The sequence below is a fragment of the Haliotis asinina genome, chromosome 15, assembly GCF_037392515.1.
Source record: "Haliotis asinina isolate JCU_RB_2024 chromosome 15, JCU_Hal_asi_v2, whole genome shotgun sequence".
NCBI classification, from domain to species: Eukaryota; Metazoa; Mollusca; class Gastropoda; order Lepetellida; family Haliotidae; genus Haliotis; species Haliotis asinina.
The window spans coordinates 48,816,183-48,830,664 of NC_090294.1; the positions used below are offsets into that span (position 1 = coordinate 48,816,183).

The following is a 14,482-nucleotide window of genomic DNA, read 5'->3' on the forward strand; positions in this document are numbered from 1 at the left end:
CGGCAGTAGAAATACCTTGAGGTGTGACTGAATACATTTCAAGCTACTCAGATTACACTGATAGTGGACACTAAGATTTTATCAAAGTAGTACACTGTGGACAGGGAGGGAGAGAGAGAGGGAGGGAGGGAGGGAGAGAAAGAGAGAGAAAGAGAGAGGAAGGAGAGAATGTGTGTATGGAAGACATGGAGAGAGGAAAGGAAAGAATGGATGAAAGAAAAGGAGAGAAAAAGAGAGGGAGGGTGAGTGTTGAAGTAGATGTTGAGTGGTGGATGTTGGTTGGTATGATTTTCAGAACCAGCGATGAGTTGCCCATATTTTACACAAGAGTGGAACTGCTGTAGGTGTTTTTGGGGGGGTTTGATGAGTGGACAAATTTAGAGGGTAATCACCTATAGGACATTTCCAAGATACTTTTGTGAAACTGCCCATTGAACTAATGAGGTGTCAATCCACAAGAAATTCCACAACAGTCATCATCAAAGTACTAATTGGGAGAGTCCACCCACCTGGCATGAGGCAGGTCTTAAAGCTATGGTATTTATACAATGCTCAACACTTACACAGGGTGACAATCACTTCCAATCTCACAAGCCAGCATAGATCAGTAAAGTTTCATAATGTGTTCTCCAGAAGAACCAATCTTCCACAGACAATGGAGAGAAATAACATCACAGGCACTTCTCCAGATCTTGCACGGATCTACTTTTCCCCTGCAAACTTTTGAGTCCAGCTGCAAAGCGACTTGCATTAACCATGCACTGAGCCATTTCAATAAAACATCTGACCTGTGTGTCTAGCTTGTCTCTGGCCAATACTCACAGAACCTAAATACCTGAAAATTTGGAAGAGCATTGTTTAGATGACTGTATTTTAAGACAATTCAGTAACTCCATGCCCAGCTATGAGAGTAGGTAGGGAAGGCTTGTTGTCAAAGTGCTTTAGTCTGAAAACAATTCACTACACATACAATTTGTAATGCTAACTTACCAGCAGTCTATTACTGGAATAATGCTAAAACAAGTGTCAAACTGTATTCACTCAACTGCAAGAACAGTATGCAGGTCACCAAATTCATGACAAGAAAAATAGTGAGGTAACTTTGCCCTCTATGTGTGAATCAATTCAGTTCAGCTAATTAAAATGACCTGGTATATTGTGCACTAAACATGCAAATATTCATGAAGTGTTGATAATCCCTGACTCGGCAGTTTGTCAACCATGTTTCGAGTATGTCAATTTAAATAATGTCATGCAACCCAGTGAACACATTTAACTAGCCCAGATACTGACGATGAGTCATTGTGCGACAGCAGCAACATCGTCACACCAGTCAGGTACTTGAGAACTACAACAGCAACACATGCAGCTTTGGGCGGACAGATGGTATTCAACACACGTGTCTGTGTCAGCCCATGATTGATCACATGACTAGAGAGACTTCAACTGAAACCCACAAGTTTAAAATAAACTTGTGACATCACTGACAGACTGCCCCTGAACAATCATTTATCCTTTTGGTAGGGCAGTGGGCTAGCCCTGCTGTTAAAGCGTTTGCTCGTCACAGATCAAAGTTTGATTCTGAACCACACGGGTACAATGTGTAAAGCCCATTTCTGAATTCTCCACTCTGATATTGCTAGAATATTGCAAGAAAGTTGCAAACTTAACTCACACACTATCCCTTTCTCTCAGCTCTTAGTGTCCTGCTACAGTCAGTAAGTGAGTTTAGTTTTCCGCAGCACTCAGCAATATTTGTGTGTGGACTTCAGAAATCAGGACTTCACACATTGTAAAGAAATATCCCAGCAATATAGCAGCAGAGTGGAAATAATCAAGTCTGGACCACATAATCCAGTGAACAACAGCATAAGCACTCATCTGCATGATTGGGAACCAATGACAATGACATGTGTCACCAAGTCAGCGAGTCTGACCAACCAATCCCGTTAGTTGCTTCTTATGAAAAGCTGTTGCCTTTAGTGGCAATATTGGATGCTGAAGACCTATTCTACCCCAGATCTACATGGGTCTGTCCTGCTACAGCCTGCAGTGAAACACAGGAAAAGAACTGCACCACCTGGACAACTGGATCCCCTGTAAACATCATTGTTGTGAAGGCATCTACATACAAGATTGACAATATAACCTCTCATTGAGAGGGACCTCAGGGCATGGTCACTGGACACTGAAATATTCAGAATCATTACTCACATTAACCTCTGATTCCAGCAAGACTCATGGAAACTCATTTCTGCTCTAAATCTACTGTTTACTACTGTTTCCAAAACAACACCTCAGGTTTTTTTAACTCATAATCAATGATTTTAATTAGACAAAATGTATTGGATGACTGCTCTCTGTACCAGCCAATCACAGACCCCTGGATACAATTAGCCACTATACAGTGCACCACTGATCCCAGCTAGGAACTAATTCAATCAAGATGACATGAATGTTTGATGATGGGCACCGACGTGAGATTAATTCCTGATGAGAAGTCAGGTACAACATGTGATCATTGATTCCAGCCACTTCCCCATCAAGTGTACATACGTCCATGTCTGGGAAGACGCTATGTTCTACCATGCTCTAGCAGAACTCAATCAACAGCATGAAAACACATACAATGCTGGACAAACATTATGGATAACAACTCATTTTATTTTGTGAGTGTTTTGATGCAGATTCTTGTACCACTGTCAAGTCTGACAAAACAAATCGAACTCATGAAATAAAAGAACTTGTTATCCTTACAATTTGTTGAATACTGTACATCAAAAAACTTCTAAAATAAATGTCACTCAAAGAATATGGAAATATATTACCTCCAAAATATGACACATATATCTACTAGGATCTCCAATATGATAAGTAATAAAAAAGTTGAATATCCATAGACCTTTTTCATCACACCAAATTTTAATTGCCACTCAAAGAAGTCAAGACCACCCAGTTGTGTAACAGTAGTCTTCAGATGGTGGAAGCACCATGTCAAACATAGAATTCCATACGTCTTACCACAACAATATCAACATAAAATGTAAAAATTGTACCTCAGCATGGCACCTTAACTGCTTGTTCTAGTGTCCTGGGTATTCATAATAAACCTCATCTTATGAGAGATTTAATAATAATGCTAAACATATAACCCACATTAACAGACCCACAAATCATAACATTTAATTTAAAGAGCCCATAATCCTGTTCTGACTGAGATTTATTGTACATGACACTGCACACACCACCTTAACAGTAGAATGCCTCTTGGTCGCTGCCAGACACAGATTCCTGTGATGACAGCATGACCTGCCATCCACACACAGGCGAAGCATTCCTGGTGGCAAGCAAGCACCTATCTGTTAAAGCTACACATTACTTCCCTATACATCTGTCTGCACAACGCATATATCACGCCAGACACAGATTCCTGTGATGACAGCATGACCTGTCATCCACACACAGGCAGAGCATTCCTGGTGGCAAGCATGCACCTAGCTGTTAAAGCTACACATTTCTTCCCTATACAACTGTCTGCACAATGCATATATCATTTTTTAAATCTGATATCAGTTTAAGGAAAGGAAACATCAGGGCAAAGTCTTCACTATGTGTTGTCTGTGTGACCTAGATATCCTGCTGGTATAACAGTGATGACAACATTGAAAGTTCAGTGACATTGATACAACAGAACTCGGACTTCATGGTGATTGAGTCTGACTGACAAATGACAATTTCTGACAAACATTAGTGTTCCCCCTGGGGTTCAGAAAGGGCAGGGTAAATTCATGGAAAAGGGCACTTCATAACCTCAAAGGGCATGTTGGTGAGGATTATTTAAAAACAACAAAATGTATAAGAAGTCAAATTCTCTTATAATTTCAATTCTAAAGTTCATTTTTACTCTTCTCAGTTTGTATTTTAAGATTAGAATTTGAAAAAAGCATTTCAAATCTGGAAAATACACACTTGTCAAAGTAAACCACTGCAATTGAGGCAAAAAAGGGCAGGGCGCAAAAGTCAAAGGGCAGGGCGCAAAAGTCAAAGGGCAGGGCACTGCGCCCTCCTAAATGTGCCTAGGGGGAACAATAAACATGGGGGTTGGTTTTCATGCCTCTTGAATCAGCACTGCAGCTTATTCACAACACATCTGATCAATGTGGAAGGAAAACCCTAAGTGATGTAAGTCACAGACATTTCCCCTTGGGGGAACAACAAGCACAGGTATGGTACCAACAAACCTAGAAACATAATACTGGCAAATGGGATTCAAATCAACTATCAGAGGTTTCTGGAGTTCCCACTTTATACAACTCTGCACAATAAATTGCCTTATTACAAAATGGCTCCATCATAAACTGTAAGGGAGCAGACATGGCAATGCCTGTTTAATATGGAAGAGTAGAACTGAATCAACTTATGCATGGACATGATTGCCTCAAAATGAACATACTATGTACACAAGAAAGTGGCTCTGTTCAGTTGCTTACTGATGCTCTAGGTGACACATATGTACAACACAGATCCAACTCCTCAAAAATATGTTACTAATCCAAAAGTGATCACATTTTTATTCTTGTTTTAGCAAAGCATCACACTCCCTTCAAACCTTGTCAATAAAACACTGAAAAATAACCCTCCCACAACATATTCTCCATAAACCTGCTACATCATCTAAACAGGTAACTTAACCAAGAGGTTTTCTAATAAACCAACATCTTTCTAAATACTTTCAACTTCTCAGAAGTCCCAGACTTGCTGACAGTATATACTCTGAACACCTACTTTCACACCCCATCAGTTCAGATATTACTTGTATTGAAATGTTCCTGAACACAAATCCAGGAGCCTACCTGGCAATACTTCACCTCAATACAGACAACAGTATTGGCCAGTAGGCATGTCACACCCAGACACCTACATACAACCCTATCTATTCAGCTGAATATGACCTGACCAGTCTACTCTACACATGATCAGGGCCATACTATCAACAGAAGTATTCCCAGCTCTGTATAAGTATGATTACAATTGGTGTTTCCTGACATAGATCTCCACTACTGCAACAGAATACAGGATCCTGCCTGCTTATTTCTGTGACAACTTATGTTTTCTTATCACATTCTATCATCACCAGGGGCTTTATTCTCCAAACATTCGTAGCCTTAAGATTTCTTAACTTTGGTCGTAGCCAATGTGTTAAGAATATGCTTAAGAACTTTGTGGGGTTACTACGTTTCAAGAATAGCTAGCCTAATCTCCAACTCAAATCATTTATCTCTGACTGGCAGGCCTTCACGTGACTTGTGACTGTAGTCATAATAAAACTTCCCCAAACTGATCCAAGTTAGTCATTAGGAATCTTTTCAACGATAATTGTTTGTAGTAAACACTGATCTCATAATTTAACTGAAATACCCCAGAAACATTTATGATCTGAAGTCTGTTTAGTATTCTTTTATGCAATGACAATCTGTTCTGCGACATAAGCGACATCATACAGGATATATTTGGACAATAACATTACTGGATATGTAAACAAATCTGGAATCTGATGTTTAACCCTATTTCGCAACCACCACTGTCAGGCTAATACGTTCCTGCCACTGAAACCGAGAAGCAGCTTGACATTTTCTTCAATAGTACACATACTCCAGGTAGGGTATAGTCTCTGTTAGTATTTGAGTTCTCAGTGTAAACTAAACTTCACATGTAGGATAACAGCCAAGAAGTCGCAGTTTGGTCTGAAGCTAATATGAACAATACAAACACAAAATACAAAAATCAGACAAGATATTCACCTCATCACAACAATCAGCAATGGCTAACTGCCACAAAAAGGAAGGCAGAATTATATCTTTCAAAAGTCACTCCTTCAGAAAGCTAACGAAACATGTGACTTTGTAACACTATACTCACTATATTACCCTAAAGTAAGTAGATGTTGACAGATTCCTGTAGATTCACCACACTGTAGCATGTGCCATGACAAGACTGTTACCTAACAGTCCAGGTGAATGACCTGCCGTTTACATCATAAGTCTGCTGCCGTTCTTCATCCCACAATGTCCTGCAGACTCCAACATACATCATGAACACCATGATGCAACACTCGATCCCTGAGTTGTGTGACAGATACGTCCTTCAAGTCAGCAGCAGGATCAGCACCTACCATCTTGTATTGTCAGCTGACAATGACAACAACTCATGAATCACTCTGCAGTCGAACGTTGCCAGTCAAGTAAAATTTAGTTCACATAATAATTGCCCCTAACAAAAAATGATGTGAAGTTTGTAGCTCGGTGCTCAGCAATGTGCCTGTTACATGATGACAGCCTGTAAAAGATCAAGTCCGGACCAGACATTCCAGTGACTGTTATTATGAGCAACAATACAGCCTGGGTACAACCATGTAACCTAGCCTGACCACCTCATCCATATTTCATTGGTTTCTGGGAGAATCTCATTCTTGTAATCACACTGGGTGACATGTTCCTATGAACAAAGGTTTTGGCACTGACTCACTATAATGTCACCCAATGCTACCCATTCCATAACGTCGATATTGGAATACATGGGGTTAATTCAGTATTAACATCTCTCAGTGGGACCTGGTTTCTGCATTTGTAAAGGTAAGAATAAACATGTTTAATTCCTTCATACACACTGTACATGTCATTCACAAGTCTCCACACAGAATGTCAACTGTCACAGATATTTCCCTTATAAGCAATGACTATGAATAATAGCATTTGAATAGACAAAAAAGAACTCTGACATACATTTTGTATCAATCAATCACAATTTAACTCCATGAACATTACCAAAAGGTCTCTATTTCACTCATTCCTGATTCCTTAAACACTGAAATCGAGAAAAACAACCTCAATATCCTTTGTATCTTCTTATATTCTACACTATGACACATCTTGAAATATTCAGCAACATGATGCATCTTGATATATTCCAAAACTGATACATCTTGAAATATTCAGCAACGTGATGCATCTTGATATATTCCAAAACTGATACATCTTGAAATATTCAGTAACAGAACCATAGCCATGTCACAACATACAGGTGTCATTTATCAAATACGAAAAAAATATCATCTAACAAAAAATGAATCACTGCTGATCTAAATTCAGAAAGACTGCTAGTCTCATACCTTCAAAGGGTCAGAAATTCCACGGGTGATACCCTAAACATGCACGACTTGCCAGTAAATCAGCTAGTGATTAATGAAGCAAGCAGCAGTCAGGTGTCCAGGTATGACAGATGGGCTGGTGCTCTACATGCATGTATGTATGAGGAGGTGGAACTATGTGTTATCAGTCGAGTCTACGCAACATCTGTACTGTTTCCAACCACTTGAGAAAACTCATCAATGTCACAATCACAACAATTCTGAAGATAGGTTACACTCAATTATCAATCAATTTTTAGAACTGATAAAGATGAGTGTTCAGTATATTAAGTAAACAACTTCAAATTCCACTTCAACAGTTTAGCACCAAGGGGACTTTACCATAGATATGGCTTAAAAATGTTTTATATCTTTTTTAACATGTCTCAATCAGAATTGAGCACTCCATTGAGTCATATCAACCTAATATTGCAGTAAACAACCCTTCTGATCTTGTCAAGAGACTCACTAAAAGGGTTAAGTAAACACAGTGCACGATAAGATAATTTGACATGCTTTGATGTTTATTTTTAGAGGGTAAACATATCGCTGACATAATATTGATAAATTTTTCCATCAAAAAAAAAAAAGATTTTAAACATAAGATGGTGTTTGCTATCAATATGTATTCCATTGTTGTGGGGTAACGTGACGATTTCCTATCATTCTGATAAACAAAAGCCCAGTGTGATCATCATTGTGTAGCATTGATCCTATGTATGTAGACATGTGTAAATGTTACAGAGTGAGTGAGTGAATGAGTATGAGAGTGGGCAAGCGAGCACGACTTTAGGCCATATTTAGCTACATCCTGGTGAGGACACCAGAAACTGGCTACTCAACCACCCCATAACAAAACAGACCAATGTTATTACACTTACAAACATTCCAAGTTCAACAGCAGTGGAATAAAAGTTTCAGTTTTTCTCCTTTGAGTAATTGCTGGTTCCCACACACCTATCTTACAAAAATGGTTAATGGTCTAAGGAGTGATGTCACTTCATGAATTAATCCAGAAACATAACATAAACAAACAACAGAAGTGGGGACACACTAGAACACAAAACCACTGGGAATCAAAATTATGACACAAAGAGTGAACACCTTAACTACAGTGCCAACCTTATCATAAGCTATCTTATCTTTGGCATGCCAATCATAGAAACAAGTTGGACACACTAGTATCACTACCATATTCAGACACATTTGTTTTTTATCTGCAAATGTGATTCATGTCAGAGACATGCCAAACTGCTTCATCCAAACATCACACTTGCACAGACATGTGTGAAATGATAAACATCTCCCTGAACGTATTTGTTTAAATTTCCTTCTGAAGCATGTAGACATTGAAGGAAAAACAGGTGACAGAGTCAACACAACCAGACACAAATATGCTCCTCCCTGACCAACTCTTGATGACAGTTAACCCCCTTTGATTTCTGACTTGTATCAAAACTTTTAAGTTGAAATCATTTAAAATACCACCAAGCAAGAAGAACAAGTAACTTTTACACCCACAAAATCAAACCGATATCGGCCATTTCCATGTATGAAAAAACAACAGAGTTTCAAAAATCAAAATTAAATGTATACATACACCAGAACAATATTATCAGTATGGCTATTATTTAGCTTGGATGGAAACGCAAAAAGCATTACCAAACATATAATGTTTTATCCTTAGCTATGCATCAAATCATAGTCTAAAATAACTGAGTATGCTTTTGTTCAAATGTACCAAATTTATTTCTCATTCATATGAACATATCTGATTATTTTCATAACGATCAAATATCTTTTTCTTCTCATTTCTTTTTTTCCAGATCCTATACGGTAAAATCTTCATCCTGTCTTAGCCAATCTTCAATAAACTCCGACCTAGCGGAATGATAATGATCTGGTCTTATTTCCACCCAGTGAAGATTGTTGTCAGAAACACATGACGATGAGATGACACCTAGACCGAGCTAAGTGTGTCAACAAGCATTAGGCTACCTGGTCCTCTGATATTTGTTGAGCAAACCGCCAGGTAAATGCTCGCTTTCCATCCCCCCGAAACACCAACACTGTGAAAGCCTCATTGAAGTACATGCCGAGAGCACAAACCTGCTCTATACATGTTTCCATTAATGCTAAGGTAGCAGGATAGAGGTTTTCGTAATATCTAGATTTGATTGTGTTATGACAAATGTTTTCAAGGAATGACTAGAGATGTGTAGCTGATTACAGAAACCAAGTTCAATGTCAGCAAGTGTCACATGTCAGTTTCACAAAAGATAACGAGAATGAGATTTTACAAACTTTCAAAGGTCAAATTTTTTATGTAAAATAAGGATAAACTGTACAAAACCAGTATTTGTATTGCTTTGAAACACAAAGACATGATGTCATCAGATAAATAAATCGAAATATTGGCAAATATATCAACAGATCTATAGTAGCTTAGCTTGTTCGTAAATGTTCAGGTACAGATATTACAACCTTGCAGACTTTAATGCATATTACAAGTATAACATTACACAAAGTAGGGATACCTTCTATGAATATTCATAAAGCATATTACATTACGTAACGTAGTTTATTACTATTATCGGTTTACATAAGTGATTAGCCTGAAATAAACATAGGCAGATTAACTTGGGAGATCAGTAATGCTACTGATAAATGAAAAACCAAGACTTTCAAAGATGGCAGGATACTAAAACACAAATAATGGATGGTTGGAGGTTAGAATAAAGATCTGAACATGAATACATTGGACTTTGGGTAATCTGCCTGACAAGCCAACGCTTTAACTACCAGGGTACACCACCGTTTCCCAGCTGGTATGAAAATCTAACATTTAAATTACTTTTGCCCAAGATGATACAATGTGTTTTTTTGCCTGTGAGATATTCATCGATGAAAGGCTAATATTTTGTTTACTCTGCAAGGTCTGACAGCGACAGTATCAACATCATAAACTTCATGCTGTTGATATTATTCTATGAAGGACAGAAGTCACAGTACAGTCTTAATGTTTGTACTGAAGATTAAACACCATCAAATCAGTGACCTCTGGCCAACTTATGTGACTAGGAATACGCTCATCAAGAAGGAAGTTACCTGAGAAAGATGGCTTAAGTGTTATTTCTTCATGTACAACATTACTGATATTTAAATCTGATAAAATTCTATCATTTCAAAAGCATGAAAAGGACAATGATTTCTATTTTCAAAATATAATTCAAAACTAAAAAAGTAACAATTTGTAACACTTCTACTGCCACTGAAACTAAGCCCTGTCAAAATGGTTTTGCCTTCTTAATCTTGGCTGGAAAACCTGAAATATGGTTGATTTCACAATACAGTACTGGCTTTTCTTCATTAATAATACATATGACTTGAAAAAGAAAACAGAATACAGATAATATCTTTGAAAATGTTTTTTTTTCACCTCTCAAATAACCCCATACATTAATGAAATATCTGGGATTAACTTCTACAAAAGTTTACAGATGAGAGTATACACTGACAGCATGAGCTATAGCCCTGCAGTTACTTTCCATACATAGCACCTCTTGCAGGGCAGGAAACAGAGGCGTTGTCAGTCATTTCTTATGAAATGTATTCCATATCAATGGGGCATCACACAGTATGGCAATAAACAACCCACACTGAGATCTAGCTGGAGGTCAGGTTATCAAACATGAATAATTGAAGACTTTCACACTGAATAAATCATCATTCATGTCTTTATAAACCTACAGTATAGACTGTACTTGTGCTGTTTCTGAAAATATAACCTGATCACTTTTATTCATATGATAATGAAACTTTCAGCAAATATTTTGAGCAAAACTGAAACATGTATTTTTCCCAAATTTACCTATTATATATGAAACACTGGTGAAATATTATGAGGGAATAAAAGTTCAAATGATACCGTGTTATTATTTTACAGTAAATTTATGTATTGTTCACTAAATTATTATATGGCTTCATTTTAAATTATATAAATAACAACTGTTGACATTACGAACTTAAGTACATAACTAAGCATGTTGTGAGTATTTCTAGTTTTCAAATATCGGTATGGTAATGTTGTTGTTATCAGATATGACACTGCCTCTCATTATATCTGAGACAGCCCATAACGATCAGGAAAGCTGGTGCAGTAATATTGATAAAAGTTGTCACAATGAATCAGCTCAGTGTATATATATATACACACATATTGCACAGCCTGCAATTTACATGAGTCAGTAATCCACGGAATGCATACAAATGTCACAATAACTAAATACACACATCTTTATAAAAGTATAGAAACAGTGCTACACATTCCCTACACTGACATTTCACCAGTTCATGAAAATACACTTTCTCCATCTCTTCACTTTCTTTTCCAACATATACAATATACATCAGACACACCTCAGTGACTCAGGTATCTGTCAAGTGAAATGGGCACATCTGAACGACCCCACACCTGATACCATGTAAACTCACCTGATGTTAAGAAAATTCCAACTTGTCAAAGAAGCACATTCCATCATAGTTTCAATTGACTGAACTTTCCCAGCATGAAAAATTGATCCTGAAGAGCATCCATGAAAGCAGAGGAAGAGTTAGAGCATAGAGCTAGGTGTAGGTAAATCCCACTATGTCAAGTGACACGCTCCTGCAATGGAGGGCTGTGACTGCCTGTGAGCCAGCCCACTGTGTACATGAATGCTACAAGGGGCACTACACTAGGTCAACTCCTTAGGCACATAACAATACAGCACCTTCTGTTGAGGCCCTCTTAGGGAGGACAAATCTTGTCTTCCTGTTTGAAGATTAGCCAAGTGTAGAATTACTTCCCTTTATTTCAAAGAGATGATTTTACTGTCTGGTGATGATGGTATGTTTATTTTTAAAGTACATTGAAGTGTTTCTGAAAACAGTACATCCCATAAATGATTTTTAAGTAATGCATGGCTGATGGTAGTAATGAATTCACTTAAAATAACTTTAAGCTCATAATTTCATTACTAATTTATCATTTACATCACAATGCTGACTCAGGGGTTTAGTTAATTAATTAATAATACAAGGAAATAATTATGTATTATCACTGTCCTATTTATCAATCAACTACATTTATTCTGTTTTACTATTTTAATTGTTCTACATAAGTATGACCCAGATTAATTAGTTTCATTATCAAAAGGAAGAAACAAAAAAAATTGTTTTGTTTTAAAGAATATTATACAGCCATAAAAATAACCGTATTTGTACAAATCTACCCAAGAAAAAAGTCAAAAATTTAAATGTTAAAAGTAATTCCACAAGTTCCTATTCAACAAGTCCCTCCTCCCCAACCCCACACAGACAGAAAACATAAACAACAACACAGAAACAAAAACAAACCTGAAGCATTTAATACAAAATAGATTCAAATTGATTTTATTGAATGGAATACATAAAATCAACCAAAAACATACATGTGCATAAACACTCATCCAAATTTAGGGAATCAACATATTAAACTAACATCCAACTTTCGTGGTCTGGTCCCAAACCCATCTAAGAAGAGATATTACTCAAAACTCCAAACTTTGTGTATCTTGAGTAGTAAAGAGGCAGTTTTTATTCATAAATTCTGTCTACTTTGTCGTCCATCAATTTCTAGATAATCCTGATCATATAATTATCATTTCTATACAGCAAGGTATTTAACATATTCCCACCATAAACCAGTCAGCACCAAAATGAGTCTCGATCAAGATCTCTCATGACTAACCGACCTAAACCATAAAACCAACTAATCCATTCAATGCTTGACAGTCTAATAAGTTGAACTTCTACCGATAAACCTTAACAAAGATTAATTTTCATATTCAGCACATCTAAATGATCTTATGAATGAAATCAGGTACTGCTCTAATAGCTAAATTGCACCACCCAGAAGGACCGACTAATCTCAATGTAATCGATACTGAAATAACGCAGGTAAAGACTTAACGTTAATTGTGCAGGTAACAGTCTCTGCTTTAGCTTCCGGCAGAGTCAACATCACAGGCTGTACATGCCTGGTTAAGCTGATTACAGATCAAGACTGGATATAGCTGAATTAATGTAATCTTTCTTGTGGAACAAATGACATTTTAAGCATTGCACCACTTTGCTGACCTCTGTGTCTTGCAAGGCTCCAGCCATTTTCTTTATGCAAACAGAAATTATGTTTGTGAGATATGACTTTGCTAAGAGAACATTTACATATACTTGGTTTACAAACACAGCTACCTAAGTTCTACAAGGTAAAGTGATCAGTGACTTTCTTCTATAAAACCAAGCAAAATTTGCTATGAAGAGTTATGTCCCTTACACAGGCCAGGATCATATGACAATGAGTTTGAAACTCAGATATTCCTGGGTTTCCCAGATGTTTCTGGGTTTGTCAGTGTTATAATTATACCGATGCTCACATGTTTCACTAAAGTGACACATGATGAAGAAACGAATCACTTTGGATTATAGTCTCATATCAAGCTGACATGTCGTGATGAAACGGAAATGCTGCTCAACATGGCATTCAACTCCTTGACACAGTTTATGATTTAGACAATTCTAGCACTTGGGATGAAACACATTTAATATATTAACAATCACAGGACTATATAACCATTTTCTATTAGAAGTAGATAAGAACTATTTTCCCTAAATTACATCCGGTGTTCATGTGCCGTTGTTATCGATATCCAAACATGAAAATTTTTCAGATCAGTTGAAAGGTAATGCAGATATTCCACACAATAAATAATACATTCTTAACCAAAACCTGCTGCACCCCTAGACTCAGTCCACAAATTCTCAGTGTGAAGATGATCAGCACTCCCTTGCTGTATTAAAGGTATCTCTCAGATGATATCCTCATTAAGATCGTGAATCACAATGCTGTTTCCATGGCTACATTACCTGTTATCCCATGGCCAAGCAAGTAGTACGAACACAATAATCAATAAATAAATATTCTGCTAAATAGTTTACATGTCCTTGGTGTGGAAATCTCCCCAGTAGCATAATTCCAAGTCTTTGATACATCTTTTAAAAATTAGATTTTTATCTCCAAATTTCAGTCAAGTGACATAATTTATCTATCACTTCTTTATTAAACAAAATTAGAACTTGCAATTAGAAAGTTCTAAAATACATGTGAATCAATGACCAATTTGCACACAATATGTTGATCTCACACTGGTTTTAAATGAAAATAGAGATATCTAAAAGGTTTATCAAATTTGAAACATATTCCAATAAATTTCACAT

At 37.0% G+C, this 14,482-nt stretch overlaps 1 protein-coding gene across 7 annotated transcripts in view; it reads right to left on the reverse strand.

Moving 5' to 3' along the window:
- LOC137265338 (golgin subfamily A member 4-like) overlaps window positions 1–14,482 on the reverse strand; it is a 135,481-nt gene that overhangs the window by 54,196 nt on the left and 66,803 nt on the right. The window contains exon 1 of one of the 7 annotated variants that reach the window (XM_067800722.1): window positions 11,681–11,907. The exons of the other annotated variants lie outside the window; for them this stretch is intronic. The gene's annotated coding sequence lies outside the window, so the exon portion shown is untranslated. Of the gene's footprint in view, window positions 1–11,680; window positions 11,908–14,482 lie in introns of those variants that run through there. 7 annotated transcript variants of the gene reach the window in all.